This window comes from Cyanistes caeruleus, chromosome 17, assembly GCF_971803275.1.
Source record: "Cyanistes caeruleus chromosome 17, bCyaCae1.hap1.1, whole genome shotgun sequence".
Lineage (NCBI taxonomy): Eukaryota > Metazoa > Chordata > Aves > Passeriformes > Paridae > Cyanistes > Cyanistes caeruleus.
The window spans coordinates 6,688,906-6,703,699 of NC_141717.1; the positions used below are offsets into that span (position 1 = coordinate 6,688,906).

The 14,794-nt window shown below is 40.9% G+C and overlaps 1 protein-coding gene across 1 annotated transcript in view; it reads left to right on the top strand.

Annotated features, from left to right (window-relative positions):
* The first annotated feature begins 13,113 nt into the window (after nt 1-13,113).
* RMI2 (RecQ mediated genome instability 2) overlaps nt 13,114-14,794 on the top strand; it is a 66,794-nt gene continuing 65,113 nt past the window's right edge. The window contains exon 1 of the transcript XR_015277179.1: nt 13,114-13,258. The gene's annotated coding sequence lies outside the window, so the exon portion shown is untranslated. The remainder of the gene's footprint in view (nt 13,259-14,794) is intronic.

The window sequence follows — 14,794 nt, forward strand, 5'->3', positions numbered from 1 at the left end:
GCTGACTGGGTTGGAAATTAACTGGACAAAAATGCAGTGCTGCATTAGTCCACTCCTTTCTTAGTCCCCAGAAATATCTAAGTGCAGCAACTTGAACAGTCCTATGGTGGGTATCCACATCTTTATCAGCAAGATAATTCCAGCACAGTTATAAAAATAAGAAGGTGAAGCTCTGCCAATACATACATCTTTGTCAAAGTAACTCTTGTCTAAGTAAAGATACAGCATTTGCAGATGATCTTTGTTCTTTGACACTTAACCTTTGTTTCCATGTCAAGGAAGGAGTTCCTTGGGACTTCGTTGATGCAGCTGTTGGGGCAGAAGAAACTGCATTTCTATTGTGCCATGTTAGAGTTTGTGTGAAGGCAAAAGTTGTCTTGGTGCTTTCTGGGGATCTTGAATATATGCTGGATACAACTGGGAATGAGAGATGGCTGTTCATGAGTGTATTCCCTGAAAACTGTATTGCATTTTAAACTCATACTTTTCGTCTCTCAAATGAAGAGAAGTAGACGGAGCTGCAGCACCTGGAGTTGCAAGTGTCCAGTAGCAAAATCGGAAGAAAGGCTTCAGGCAAATGTTCACACACAGTTAAGGCAGTTGAGCTGATGGGGAGTAAGTCTGGTTGAATGAAAAAAAAAGGATTTTACCATCAGCTTATCTGCAACTATATCTATGTCTTAAAATTATTACTGATTTTAGATGCCAGTTCTCTAAAATGGATTTTATGGGGTGGAGTTTTTGTTTATAAAATGCCTTATTATTCAGATTTGAGATCTTTTGAAGTAATTTGAAAGCTCTTGCCTGTCCTCAGACACTCAACTCTACAAAGCTGGGAAATGTTCTTGTTGAACGGAAAATACTGATCTCAGCATGCCATTCTCACTGTCTTGTCCCCAAATAAAGGTTTATATTTCACGCAGGCCAGTTTAATTTTTTTTTTTTTTGCCTGTTGGATGACTGGTAAGGACAGATGAATTCTTGGGCTCTGTTTCTTACTTGCACAACGTTTTTCTCAGCTTTAGTATGGAATAAACATCATGACACTGGACGGGAAAACAGGCTGTTGTTTTACTACAGAAAACAATTTTGTCTTTTGGTTAATTGAATGAAGACATCTTTGTGTAAATTTGTCCTCATTTAGGGGTCATTTATTTGAGGCAGATTTAAGCAACTGCTTGAAACTGCATTGTTGATGGACCAGTGCATTGAGAAGGAAGATAGCCAGACTGGGTCACCACTACAGAGGGGCCCAGAGCTGGCTCAGCATCAGCAGCCAGAGCTACCAGAGACAGAAAAAGGAGTTTCTGAAGGAGGAAAGAGACAGATAACCATAATGTCTTAGGAAAAAGAATTTCCAGTTGGCAGAGAGAGGTGGGGTCTGCAAAGGAGGAAAGTAGTTTCACTCTTCCTGATAGCTAATTTGAGGGACAAGAGAAAAGAAACATCATTTTATAGTACCTTATATGAAATCATTACCTCAGTTCAGGAGGTACAAAAAGTACATCACCTGTAAGAATATCAGATACAACTGTCCACAGCCACACCTGTGTTTAAGTCTTTCTCCTTCACCGCCACCATTTTATCCTATGCAAGCCCAGTTCCTGATGTGAGAGAGGTGTAGCTTAATTCCAGAGTTCTTGGGAACAAGATGTGAGCAGCTTTGCTTTGCTGCTTCTCCCCCACGCAGTTCACTTGAATTTGCTTATCACAGTTATCAGCTTCAAGGCTTTCCTGCGAAAGTGGTGTTGGTAACCACTGTCTGTTAGATAACTTGTAATTCTTACATAGCTGCCAAAGTGCTTTGGAGGGAGATAGAGCCTCTCAGCTCACTAAATTTGGTTAAAACAAGTCATGCAAGCCTCTTTGAGAGTTTCTGAACAGATGAGACGTTTTGTGAGGGAGGGATACTTGTCAAATTTTGTCAAACCACAGATCTCTTTGAACAACAGTCTTGTAGCTAAACTTCCTCTGTTTTGTCTGAATCTGCAAAGAAAACCAGACATGTTATGGGAAATCGGAGGTGCCTTTTAACTTGCAGTGATTAGATCAGCTCCCACTGCACAGCTTGTGTTATGCTGGTATCAGCAGGCTTCACCTGTGCTTTGGCTTAACAGGACGTTGGACAGGTCCTTCCTGTTCCTGAGTTCACCCATTTTAAACAGATTAGTGGTGCAGGTAGGAAGCCTAGTTCATGTTTGTAAAGTGCTTTCATGTTGATGTTAAGCATTAATATTTTTACCACCTCGTCATAAAGAAATGTCATTAGAAGCATCATTCCAGTCTTACTGCTTGCACCAGTTAACGTAGTTTCTGCTGAATGTGTAATTTTCAAAGCAAATCATTTTTGGATTTTTTGTTTGCATCATATCTGAGTCATCTGAACAACTTCAAAATTATAAGGAAACAAGTCTTTCTCCTAGCTTCTAGTAATGTTTTAAGATTTGGTCATAATTTGCAATTGTTTGCTTAATCCTCTTAGAAATCAAATTGAATGTGTGAGTCAGTCTTAGAATGCTGAAACTGTTTTAAGTGGCTGTTTATACATAGGCTAAAAGAAATGTGAGGCTTAAGAAAGAGAAAGAAGTTGCTAAGAAAAGCAAGAAACTCTGAAAAGTTTGCGTTCAATGTAACTATAGCAGTATGATGTGCAGACCACCTCTGTAAAAGTCTGTTGCACAATTATTTGGGAAAAAAAAAATTGTAAGAATGGCATAATTTAAAATATGACAGTAAAATGCTGAGTCACTAAAAAACAACATGGGAACATTTTTCATCTGCTTCAGTGGCAGCCAGGTGTCTTATCTGAAACTGATAGGATGTGTAATCTGAAATAATGTGGAAGGGTTTGTGTAGGTGAGTAGACATTCCCTTTTGCCATCTCTGAGTTGGGACATGACAAACTTTCCTTCTTTGCTCTCTTAGAGGGAAGTGTTACATGTTGGTAGTCATGAAGAAATCCTTAACTGCTTGAGAGTTACAGCACTGAAAACAAGGTATCTGTGAGCCTAAAAGCCTCCAACAAAGGTCAAATACAATGTAGAACTGTTCATCAGAACAACTGAACAACTACACTTGGTCAGTCTCTTGCACAAAGTATATGTCAAAGACCATAGGAAGTTTGGGTTTGGTACAATTTTTCATGTGGATCCTGTTTGTTAGAAAAAGATTGATTAGGAACTAGCTGAGAACAACTGGAGTGGGAATAGAAAGTCTGCATGCAGAAAGAAATAGAGAATTCCTTCTTAAACCTTTTGTTTAGATATCCCAGAATGAAGAAGTGGCCAGCAGTGTGAGTCCTATAAGGTGCTTACAACAATGAGACCCAACCAAGATTCATTCATTAAGTATTAAACACTACCTGAGTGAATGAAGGGAATGTATCTGAGGGAAACTAGTCTGTTGATTTCTCAGTATTTTCAAGAAAACAAACACAGAAGTCACTACAGTCTGGTGCTAGAACGTATCCTTCTCTGTTGGCAGGATTTGCTCAGCCCCCTGGCTGATCATGTGCCATTCATTCTGGAAACTGAAATTTCTGGGTAGTCTTGTGACTAACCTTGTTAACATGAAGCACTGAATGATGTATTCTTTTTTAATTGCTTGCGGACTCTGAGCTGAGTAACCAGAAGGTGCCTCAAGAACTTCTCATTCATGATATGTCACAGATGTCCCTGCTTGCACTGAAAATGCAACAAAAAAGCAAATGTAAATTGAGTGAAACGCTGTTACAGTGAGTTTAGTGTGTGGGGATGACTTGTGTATAGGGCAGATGTGTGGCTTGTGCAAGGCAGTGGCACTGCTTCTCTGTTAAGGAAAGCATATCACAGGCTGATGGCTCAGAACTGTACATGGAGTCTGTGAATGACTCAAGAACTGAACACAAAGAAACTGCCTTTACTGATGACTGGTTTGAATTTCCAGTGGCAAGAGAGATTATATGTAATATCTGATCTTAAAATACATTTTCTAGACAAGATCTTTTTCCTAGTATGTATGAGACTTTTCCATGTAATGCAAGTCCTCAGAATAATATGATGACTAAACAGATGCTTTAAGAAAAGTAATAGGACAAACCCAGAATGATTGTTCAGCCAGTCTGGATGAGAATCAACTGGACTATTGCCTCAGCTATATTCCTCAACATTCTTCATATATTCTTTTAACAATGCTTCAACAAGAATTGATAAAAGAGCAGTTTCACATGGTTGCATGTGAACTACCTAAACCAACAAATTTTTGGGGACATTAAATGAAAAAACTGATTTCAAGCTTTTTGGTAAGAAAAAACGGAAATGAAAAAAAATTATATTTCAGATTTTTTTAATGGGAATATATAATTCATAAGTGCATTAAGAAATTTCCGTGTGAGCCTTCCTTAGCCAGAATTACTGGAAATCTTGCAAGAAGTTATCTCTTCTGCCCAAGCAAGCACAGACACAAGCTATCTTTGAGAGTTCAGTAGGATGCACTTCTCCCCTGAAGAGCTATTTCAGGGGAAAAGGCCACAGACAGATTTAGTGCTGACTGGGGATTTGTCAGTGTTAGCTCTTGTTCTTCCACTTTACTCGTGGAGCTGTGATGTTTCTGAATTGCTTCTAGATTAAGGAAACAATAGGAAAGAAAACCACAGTATTTGCCAACTCTCGGAAATAAAGTTCCGCAAATCGGCAATTTTCAGACGTTGCATTGCAAATACTCAGCTTTGTTATTAGCTTGCTATTGTGATGTTTTGGCTTGTTTTGTCTCATTTTGAGAAAGAGAACTTAAAAACATAATCTATCCCACCTGAAAGCAGAAAGCTGTGACATACTTGCACAAGTATGAGCTGGCCCTTGTAAAGACACTCCTGTGCACGGGTTTAGATCTGCAGCTGTATCCAGCTTCAGTCTGCCAGGAGAAGGAAACTTGCACCTCTTCATTTGGATGCTTCTTTGTGAGAGTGAGCCAGTGTTTGGCCCATGGTGTGGAGGGTTCATTTTGGAGCAGTTCCAAATCTGTGCACAGTAACATTTCCCTATAAGGTGTTTTATTTTTAGGTAGTAGATCCAGTACACTTCTGTATAGTAAACCCAGAAGATCTCTAGGAAGTCTAATCTGACAGGCAAGCAGGAGCAGCTGCCCCTTGTTTTCTTAGCTTTCCTCCTCCATCCCAGGAGGCTGGGGAGGATGGGTCCTCAGCTGAGTGTGCAATGTGAAATCCTATTCTTTATATTAAAACAGACAGCGAAGAAAGAATAAAGTGAGAATCTATAATTCACCCTGTTTGAGCCAAGACAGCAAACCAAAACATGGATGTGCAAGGCATAAAATAAGCAAGGGGCCCTCAATGAACTTTGCAGTCTTGGAGCAAAGCAGGCAGCTTGTTGCTCCCTGCTGCTTCCAGAATCGGTCTGGAACACGTGTCAGTGGGAGGGTGGCTGGGAGCTCTGCTCCTCTGAACAGTGTGCACTGGTTGGTTTGTAAAATGAGATGAAATCTCTCCCTGTGCAAGAGTTACCACAGTGCTGAGCAGCATTGCAGCAAGGAAGAAGCATCCTGAATTGTACTACCTACCATGCCAGGGAACTCCTGGGCTTTTCTGCTGCCTCTTAGGATTTGATTCTGCAGCTTCCAGGCTCTGTGGCTGACAGATAATCTTCTTTATAGCCCCACTGGTTACAGGACCTAAGTATGTAGTTTGCACTTTCACTTACAAGATCCAAGTATGTAGAAAAGTACTTTGTGGTCTCTTTTCCTTCACTGAGGATTTGTTGCCTGCCACAGAGCAGCATATTTGAAGTGGTCCAGCCATACTGGAGCTGCAGAACCACATTCCTGCTTCTGTGGTTTGGTTGCTGGCCTCCAGTGTAACATCCAGGTGTAAGATTTGTGTGGGAACATTAATTTCAACAGTTTTATTAACAGAGACTATTTATTTGTGTTTATATTAGTGCACTAACTTGAATAGCACTTACATTTTTGCCTGGGGGTTGTGTATCATTTGGTGCTCACAGGAAAATTTGCACAGCGGCTTCCAGTAAAAATACTGGGGTTTTTTAAGAAGTAGATTAATTAGGATGAGCATCAGTACTTGTGTGCATATGGACTCAGGAATATTCACTTTGTGTATCTGACTCCATGTTAATTCAGCAAGAGCTGAAGTAGAAAGCCAAGAGAGAAGTGGAGCATTACCTGGTGCAGGTGTTTGGTACAAAACACCACCGGCCTGGTTCTGGTTCTCACTGCAGAATGGAGACCTGCAGGACTGATCTGGGAGCCTGTTCTGCCTGCACAGCCACTCTGGAGTCTCCTTGGTTTCCCTTTTGCTGTTCCAGCTCCTCTAGGATGTGGTTAATTCTCCAATGTTGCACTGCGGCTACAGAGCAATTACTGTTTGTGTGAAACTGGAGAGAAATGGGTGGTTAAGTCCGCCTCAGATGTAATTAAGTCTGAAATGTCTCAGTGGTCACATTAGAAACACTAATTTTAAGCTCTCTTATTGGTGTATACCATAGCCATTTGTTATATAAAGAGGCAAAGGATTTTTATTTTGTCCTTCAAATGATTTTCTGTGGGAACATGAAAAAAACAGAGTTCTTCAAAGCATCAAGACAGTAATACCCACTACAGACTCCTTGGCCTGCCAAAATAAATTAGTTAAGAAACCTCAAACCATTTTTTTGAATGGAAAAAGTATCTAATCATCCTTTTTAGTCCACTGGTGAAACAAGCCATGCCTGCAAGCTCATCCTATGGGTGACTATTTCACTATCTGTGGTCCAGAGATGGAATTTTAACGTCAAGTTAGTCATGTAAAATCTTAAATTGCTCGCTCTCAGGACTGTAACATTCAAATATATTTTTCCATGCAGAAAATGGTCTAAGAAGCCATTTGCTCCTGCCTTTGTCTTTTAAGTTTCTATGTCCTTGTTTGTATTGATGCAATTCGTTTTGGGTTACATGTGTTGCAACCAGTTTTGATTAAATGAGATGAATTTGAAAGCACAAAAATATAAAATATACTAGATGTGGGGGAGAAAAAGGTAGAAGTAACTAATGCAAAATTGTTGATAGGAGTATTTTTGCCATACTCAGTCCACTAGTGAGAACAAATTAAACAATAGAAACAAATTTAGGTTAAGTAGGTGAAACTGTGTCCAGAACTAAAATACCGTAATTTTTGTGTTTTGAAGGAGGACCAGAGCAGGGGGAAAGTATGATTTATGCATTCCTGGCCTTTGGACACAGTGCTGATGTGTCAGTAGTTTGCTGTTTCCTGGGAATGTCTGTGGAAATGTTTAGGATTCTTCAGCTTGGAAGCACTTCTTGTTGGACTGCAGGAAATTTACAGGTAAAGAGGCTGTTTCTGAGAAACAGTAAAAAAAGAGAAACTGTAACTGAGCTCCTCCCTCCCAGACAGGCACAGCAGAATGAAAAGTGAAACTACCACAGAACAGCAGTTCGAGGTGTTAACCCGAGTTGGAACTCAGATCTGGCTCAACTTTGACAGCTGGTTACTTAATTCATCCCCCTGTGTTTCCCTGCTAATGCACCAGGTGACAACCCTGAACACAGGAATCAACAGGTGGTGAAAAGCCTGTCTGTAGACTGGGCTCTTGCATGCCCACCACTGAAATAGGTTTGGCATTTCAAAGCTAGCTCAGTTCAAAGTTGGGGTTTTTCTTAAAACACCTAAGAAAATGTATTAAAACATATATTCCTTTTTAAAGTGGTGTTTGAATTCCCTACAAGTAGACAGAGACCTTTTATCTTAGCTAGCTTTGAACTCAGATAGGTTAGGCTGATGCAAACTTTGTCTGATGCAATTAAGTAGTCTAATTTCCCCTGCCTTGCATCTTTTGCATAAGTTGCTTTCACTTTTATATGTATCCTGGTGTGGTGATACCAAAATGTTCATTTAACACATATTATGGAAGTAGGCCTAAGTATCATAAACAGGACTGAGTTAATAATAGTCCATCTAAAAGAAAGACAGCCCTACAAGGTGTCTGTTAAACCCAGGTGTGTAATGTTAAAAATACCTTAGAGAGATTAATCACTCAGGTGGTGGCAGCTTCTGTTTTCCTCACTCCTCTGTCAAAGCAAAATAAAGTACTGAATATACTTCTAAGAAGACAGCACTACCAAAAGAGTGAAATGGCAGGTAAAATGAATGATGAATAAGTGGAAAGGTTAAGGGCACAATCAATAACAGCAAAAGTCAGGAACTGTGTATAGAAAGCTGGCCCTGGAGTTACTAATTTCCAGAGTGTTCTACACACCTGTGCCACTGCTGTTCCTGTAGTTGCCCTGTGGATCCCTCACACAGTTCCTCAAACTTCTGACAAGTTTGAGTGACAGGACAGGGTGTGGGGCTTCTTGCTTTGTTTTCCCCTCACCGTCTCTTCACAGGGTGCTTGGTCTGTGGTCTTACTTCCACCCTCTATTTAGCTAATGCCCTTTGACATGGTTTCACAGAAAGGATTTAATCTTTAAACAAAAAAGTACTTGGAGCAGGTGGGCACTGTCACATGGATACAGACTTGCTTGTCTTGTGCCCCTTCCCCAGCCCGAGGCTGTTCTGCCTGCTTGGGTGGGACACTGCTGGTACAGCACCTGCACTGGCCTCTGATGGTTTGGGGCTTTAGGCCTGCTCCAACAAACAGGCTCTGAAGGATCCGGTGGGAGGGGGTAGGATGGAATAGAGAAGAATGGAACTTTCATTTCTCTTTGGTTTTTTGCAGGTTTGTGGGTATGAATTGACAATGGTCTGGAGCAGTAATGCAGGAAAGGGGGACGACAGAGTGAGGGAACTGTGGACTTCAGGGCAAACAAGGGAGGAAGCAGAACAGCAGGATTAAAAAAGACAATGCCTTATTGATATCTGCCAGCCAGGATGTGTAGATTAGTGCTGGAAGCATCCTCCTGTACGTGGAGGATCAGTGTGCCCAGAAAAGAGAGGAACAGGTATTTATGCATGCCCAACACACTCTTTTGAATCAACTCTCTCAGATTGTTTTCTAGTAACTGAAGATAGGTCACAGCATTCTTGGGAGGGTAACATGCACAACATGTACAACTTTCATCACTGAAGGGAAAGGCTTAATAGCAGTGGGAATAGTTAAACATATTAAATTCCCTTCTAGGAGTAGAGTTCATTCACCTTCTTACCCAGGAAAAGTTCATTTATGCTGTTTGCTCAGGCAGGAACTCCCTGAGGGCACAGTTTCAGCTGACCCGTGTAACCAATCACATGCCATTCTCTGACTGCACTTCTTTATCAGCCCATTAAGTGTGGGCTTTCAGCCAGTGAGAACATTGGATATTTGGCAAAGCATTTATAATTAGTAAGTGTTGTGGCAGAATAATGGAATCTGAGGTCTCAAAAATGATCAAGTGTGTCTGTTTTCAGCCAATAATCCCATGGAGACAACAAAATGGAAAGTGATGAATACCAGATTGAAGGAAATAGTATGCAGTGTTTGGATTTACTGCAGGGTACCCAGACTCTTTCCAGAGTTTGATAGTGCCTGAAGACCTTACAGAGAAGGATGCTCTCTTCCCCCTCCCCTGCCTGTGTTTAACAGGCATTCCCAAGCCATCCTGCCTGTACCGATTGTTCCCAGTGCAAAACTCTTCTTGTGTTTTGACAAGAGGTGCACTTGGGGAACACGTTTTCATAATCTTGAAATGGTTTGATATTGAGGACACAGTCACATTGCTGGGAAGAGAGGCTGACAGAGCCTTGAAATACACTTTCTATAGGTGTGGATGTGCAGACTGCTACTCAGTCTCACCATTTATAAAGTGGGAACCTCTTTTATTTCTTTTGGCCAATGATCTATGATGTCTGTAGCTAGCCATCAGCCACTTTCTGCTCTCAGGCAGGAGCATCAAGACATGGCTACTTTCTGTCAACCATGTTTTTGTTTTACCTTCTCTTGGCATGCATTTGGCAAGCATCATTTGGAATCTTCCATGTCTTGCAGCCTGTTTCCTAAGAACTGGCTTCCAAGCTTTTGTCATTTTCTGGCTAGATGTCATTTTCCCATAGCCGAAATTCTTCTCCCTCACATCAGTGTCTATTTGGTGTTGAGAGCCAGCCTATACAATTCATATGAAAAGCTTTTCTGCACTCAAACTGGAGAGTCTGAAAATAGTGTTCCAGTGGTTCAGTTTATTAATGCCAAGTGGGTTGGCAGTGCTTGAGATTTTTTTTATACTTTTTCTAGAAGGTTGCAAAGAACTGAGGTGAGGACTTTGCGAACTTGTTTACTAGCAAACAGTGCTTCTGTGACTCCAGTGAGGGAAATAATCTGCCTGAACTCTAATCAGAAGGAATAAAGTTCCAAAATACTTAGTTTCTTCTTTCTTTGCCAGACATTTTTGTTACTGAGCCACATGAGCTTTACTGCTGGCACAAGAGAGAGGTGGGGAGGGAGGGACAGGCTCAGGACCACAGCATCCGGCCTGAAATTCACTGAAACTTCCATGAAATCTTACTCAAAGCTCTCAGCATGTCCCAGATCAAGTGCCAGGCATGGGCTATCTCTTAGCTACAGTCTGCTGCAACTGCTCTCTGCTGCCTTCTTATCTCTAAAATAAAGCCTGTCATTCACTTTGTGACTCTTTCATCTGGGTCCAGTTTAAAGGAAGCACTTCAGAAGTATGATTTAGTCCTTGTCAGGACTTGGTATGTGCAGCAGTACTGTAGGGCTGAGGCTTTCTTTTGGTTTTATCTATTTTGCAAATATTTGCATAGAAAGGAACAGGAGTAGTTCTGTTCTTAGTCTGAAGTGCTGAGTGAAAGGTGCTAAGCAGACCTGTGGGATTTGCACTGAGGCATTAAAACTGTACTTGCAAGCAGTGCTTAATGGCATGATGACAGTATCCTTTCCATTTAAAACAAGGGTTCAGAACGTATGATTTCTTCAAATGCCTAGAAAGGGGGACTGTGAAAAGCAAAATATCTTATATTTGAATCACTGTATCCAGCATTGGAGCCAGCAGAGTCTATATTCTTCTTTCTGGTTTGTTTCCTTCTTTGGAGCATGAGATATGGTCTGGGAAGGGAAGACACTGGCTCAGAAGATACAGGATTTTTGGTCCAGGGGCTCAGTTCCAAGTGCAAAAATCATCTGTTCTCAAATGCTCATTTCTGCACTAACATAAGAGACATGACTGGGCTCTGCAGCTACATTCAGACTTATCCCACTGCAGTCTGAGCAGTGTCTCTGGGTGTGCTGGCCACAGAGTACAGGCCTCTTGAAGTGTGCTGAGTTACAGAGCAGCCCTATGCCATGGACAAGAGAGAGGTGTCCAGTACATGAGCACTGCACATGTCTGTCAGGTCATAACAAGTATTTTGCAAAACTAAATGCAGGAGTGCAATATGGGCACATCAGTAATGCATGTGCTATTGATTAGAGCTTTTACCACTGTGCCCCTAAATTGCATACAGTCCTCTTTTGTTCCAAATGGGGTGAAGCTCTTCACCCAGTAACTACTTGGCCCAGTCCTAGGTGTTAGAGCAACTTCCTACAGAGCAAACTCCTACAGAGTTGTGACCTGTAGTGCTGTTTTGTTTCCAGGCAGACTGGCATTGGCACACACAGTGGTAAGGCAGTATTGGACAAGAAGGAATTGCAGGATTTTTTAGTAGAGTAGTTTCTGTACTGGCCCTTGGGCAGCCTCAGTACAAACCATACCTGTGGAAATTTGCCAGACTGACTTTGCTGCAGCTGAACTGGTCTCAGTGTTGGAGGCTTTTTTGTCCAACCCTTTTCTCCCTCAGCACCGAGCAAGGCTGCTTCTATGTTGAAGTTTTTCCCAAAACTGAATAGAGTTGTTTTCCAAGTGTTTTCTTCCTTACCCACTGATTAATTTAAGGTGTACCTTTGTGTCACCATTTAAGTGTCTTACAGCAGCTTGGGATGGGAAACCATGTGAGCTCTTTTGCAGCTGTTCAGAGGTGTGGCAGTGTTCTAGTAAATGCCTCAGGTTGTTAGACCCTGAGATAAGGTAGCTCAGTGAAGTCAGGTAACTTTTTATGAGACTGTTTCACTTTCAGGTTCTTGGATGCAGTGAATGGATTGGGGAAATTGAAATATAACTTTTATTCTCCAGTTTTGAAACAGAAGTAGTAATGTTACATTTTTCCATTTAGTTTAAATAAATAAAAGCTTGCTTTCATGAAATATAAAGATGGACCTCTTCTGAGTTTAGCATGCACATTGTATTTCTTTTTTTTCTTTTGAAGTTTAGAAATATCTACTGCTGTGACATTTTCCAGCTGGCTCAGAATTTAAACGAAGTTTTGTAGCCTTTTATTTCCCAGTAGGAAGTTTCTGAATAAACCTTGCTTTGTCTGAGGCCCATCTCCCACTCTTCTCTGCTGAAAGGTATAGCCTCATTCAATCTCCTGGAGGGAGTGGATGGAAATCCTGATGTCCTCATAGTTGTGTGAGAAGGCAGATGGAGAACACACAGACAGAAGCAGAGACAACTTCATTAAGAGGAAGCAGTAGATAACCTTTGACATAAACAATGACACACAAATTACCTGATAGGATATGGGGAAAAGGCTTGTTTGAATAGGGACAACATTGTGGAAAATGGTTGATGTAGAATGGATCACAGGAGATCAAGTGAGAAATAAATTCACTGGTGTCTAACTATAAACACACAACTCCTGCTACAGTGGCAGCAGTAGCAATAATTCAGAACTCATATAATCCCACCTTTAGAACCAGATCCAAAGCCAGCATGCTGTCTGGAGAGCATTTAGGTCTTTGGCAATAAACCCAAAAGTGATCTCTCGAGTTAAGAGAAACTTCAGAGCCCAAAAACTGCTCAGCAGAATCACACACTGATGAGCACAGTTTTGAATTTAGGAACCAAAACTCTGCCATAATCTTGCTTCATAAACCTATATTTCTTATACAGCTTGCTGAGAGGAGGGTGTTTAAATGAAAATGGAAACCTCATCCTATGAAAGAAAAACATGGACATAAATTATGTAAGAATTCTAATTTATCAAATATAAGCTATGAAAGAGCAATTATGTGAACTATATACTGAGACAAAGTAAGATAATATTACTAATAATCTCCATGCTTTTTTTCTTCTCAGTTTTAACATATTTTGGAACAAGATTAAATAAACATCAGTATAACATGTAACTGAAAGACAGCAGGGAAGTAGCTGGAGAACTTAACCTTATACTGTAATGGACTATCAACAGCACGCAGGAAAGGTGAATTTCCTGTATATTAAGGTATTTTATTCTTCTCCACGATTTTTTTGTTACCCCTGGTAAAGTGAAGAACTACAAAATGAGGCAGTCTTTTAAAACTGTATAATTATTCTGACAATGATGCATTGGTATTTATGTAGGAACTATTTTACCAGAAGTACAGATGATAGGGAGGGAAGGATGCATGCTATATTATTCCCTCACAGAAAAGAAAAATCAATCCATTCTCATAAATAATATACAAAATTCTCAGGAAGATCTAAATTGAATACACTTAAGATGTCACCAGGGTTCTAAGCCTCACTGGCCAAAGAGCTGGCTGGGAAAGAGCTTTATTCAGTTCAATAACTAGCAAAATCTGGGTGGACCTGATCACCCTCACTGTCCATCACAGCCTCTGGAGAGAGGACAGCTCTTTTCCCTGGATAACTGAACAATCAGTGCATTGCTACAGTAAAACGTTTTCTGGGGGCAGGGGGGCTGCTCCTTCTTCCAGGAGATTACACAGCAAGCCAGGGGCATGGACTCTAGTGGTAGATTTTCAACCTTCAACTGAAACAATGTCAGACTTGTGTAAACACAGGAATTGCCTGGTTCAATTCAAGAGCTGACATTGTTATCATTTACTTAACCCTAAAAATAGTTTTATGTGCCAAGAGCTCCAGTGTTCAAAGTAAAAATTATATCAGATCTTGTTTACTAGGCTTTGGAGTTTTTACCTTGCAAATCCAATGTTAATGCCCTTCTTTTATATCTGCCTTTCCACTTTTCCTCTCTATTTGGTAGAGCAAGGTAACTTGAGCTACAGACTGTTATGAAAGGCTGTATACAACGACTATATTTAATTGTTTTCTGGACAACTGGCTAATTAAAGACTTGAGTACATTCAGATAGCAAAATGTTGACATTTTGCTTCTCCTAGATTTCAGTGCCATTATCAGAAATTTCACCAATCGCTCCATAGTCTTGTTTCTGATGTTTGCTTTTAGCTTGCCTTCTGATGTAAAAACCTAGGACTTTTAATGCAGCAGTACAGAGGAAGACAGTACATCATAGGCTTTCCATCACTTGTAGTTAATGTTTCTACTGATTCTATAACTATTGCCCAGTGATGGCAAAGTAGGAGCATGTGGGCTCCCTGTGAGTTCAGGTGTTCCTGAGGGAACCTCCTTTGTTTGATGTTTTTTTGTGATTGCTGAACTAAGTTTGTTGCTATTGATGCTGGTCCCTGAGTGGTTAATCTATTGTTTGTAAGCAGAAGTTGTAACACAGCCAAAGTGACAGGTCATTAACTTTTAGGGCTAATTAAGAAAGAGACAGGGCCCCTCTGCTTTTTGGGTGATGAGTGCAATGGGAGAGCAGCTCGGCCATTTACAGCAGACCTTACACAACTGCATCTTCCTGTGATTTTGTCCTGCATTTCTGAGCTTCTCCTCAGGTCTTGTGTAAGTTCCTACACAGATGTACTTTTGACTCCCTGCCTGTCAGTACGTAGTGACCAAGCCTCCACCTTTTATTTTGCCTTCTCACAGGGCAGGGAGCAACACATCCTGTAGC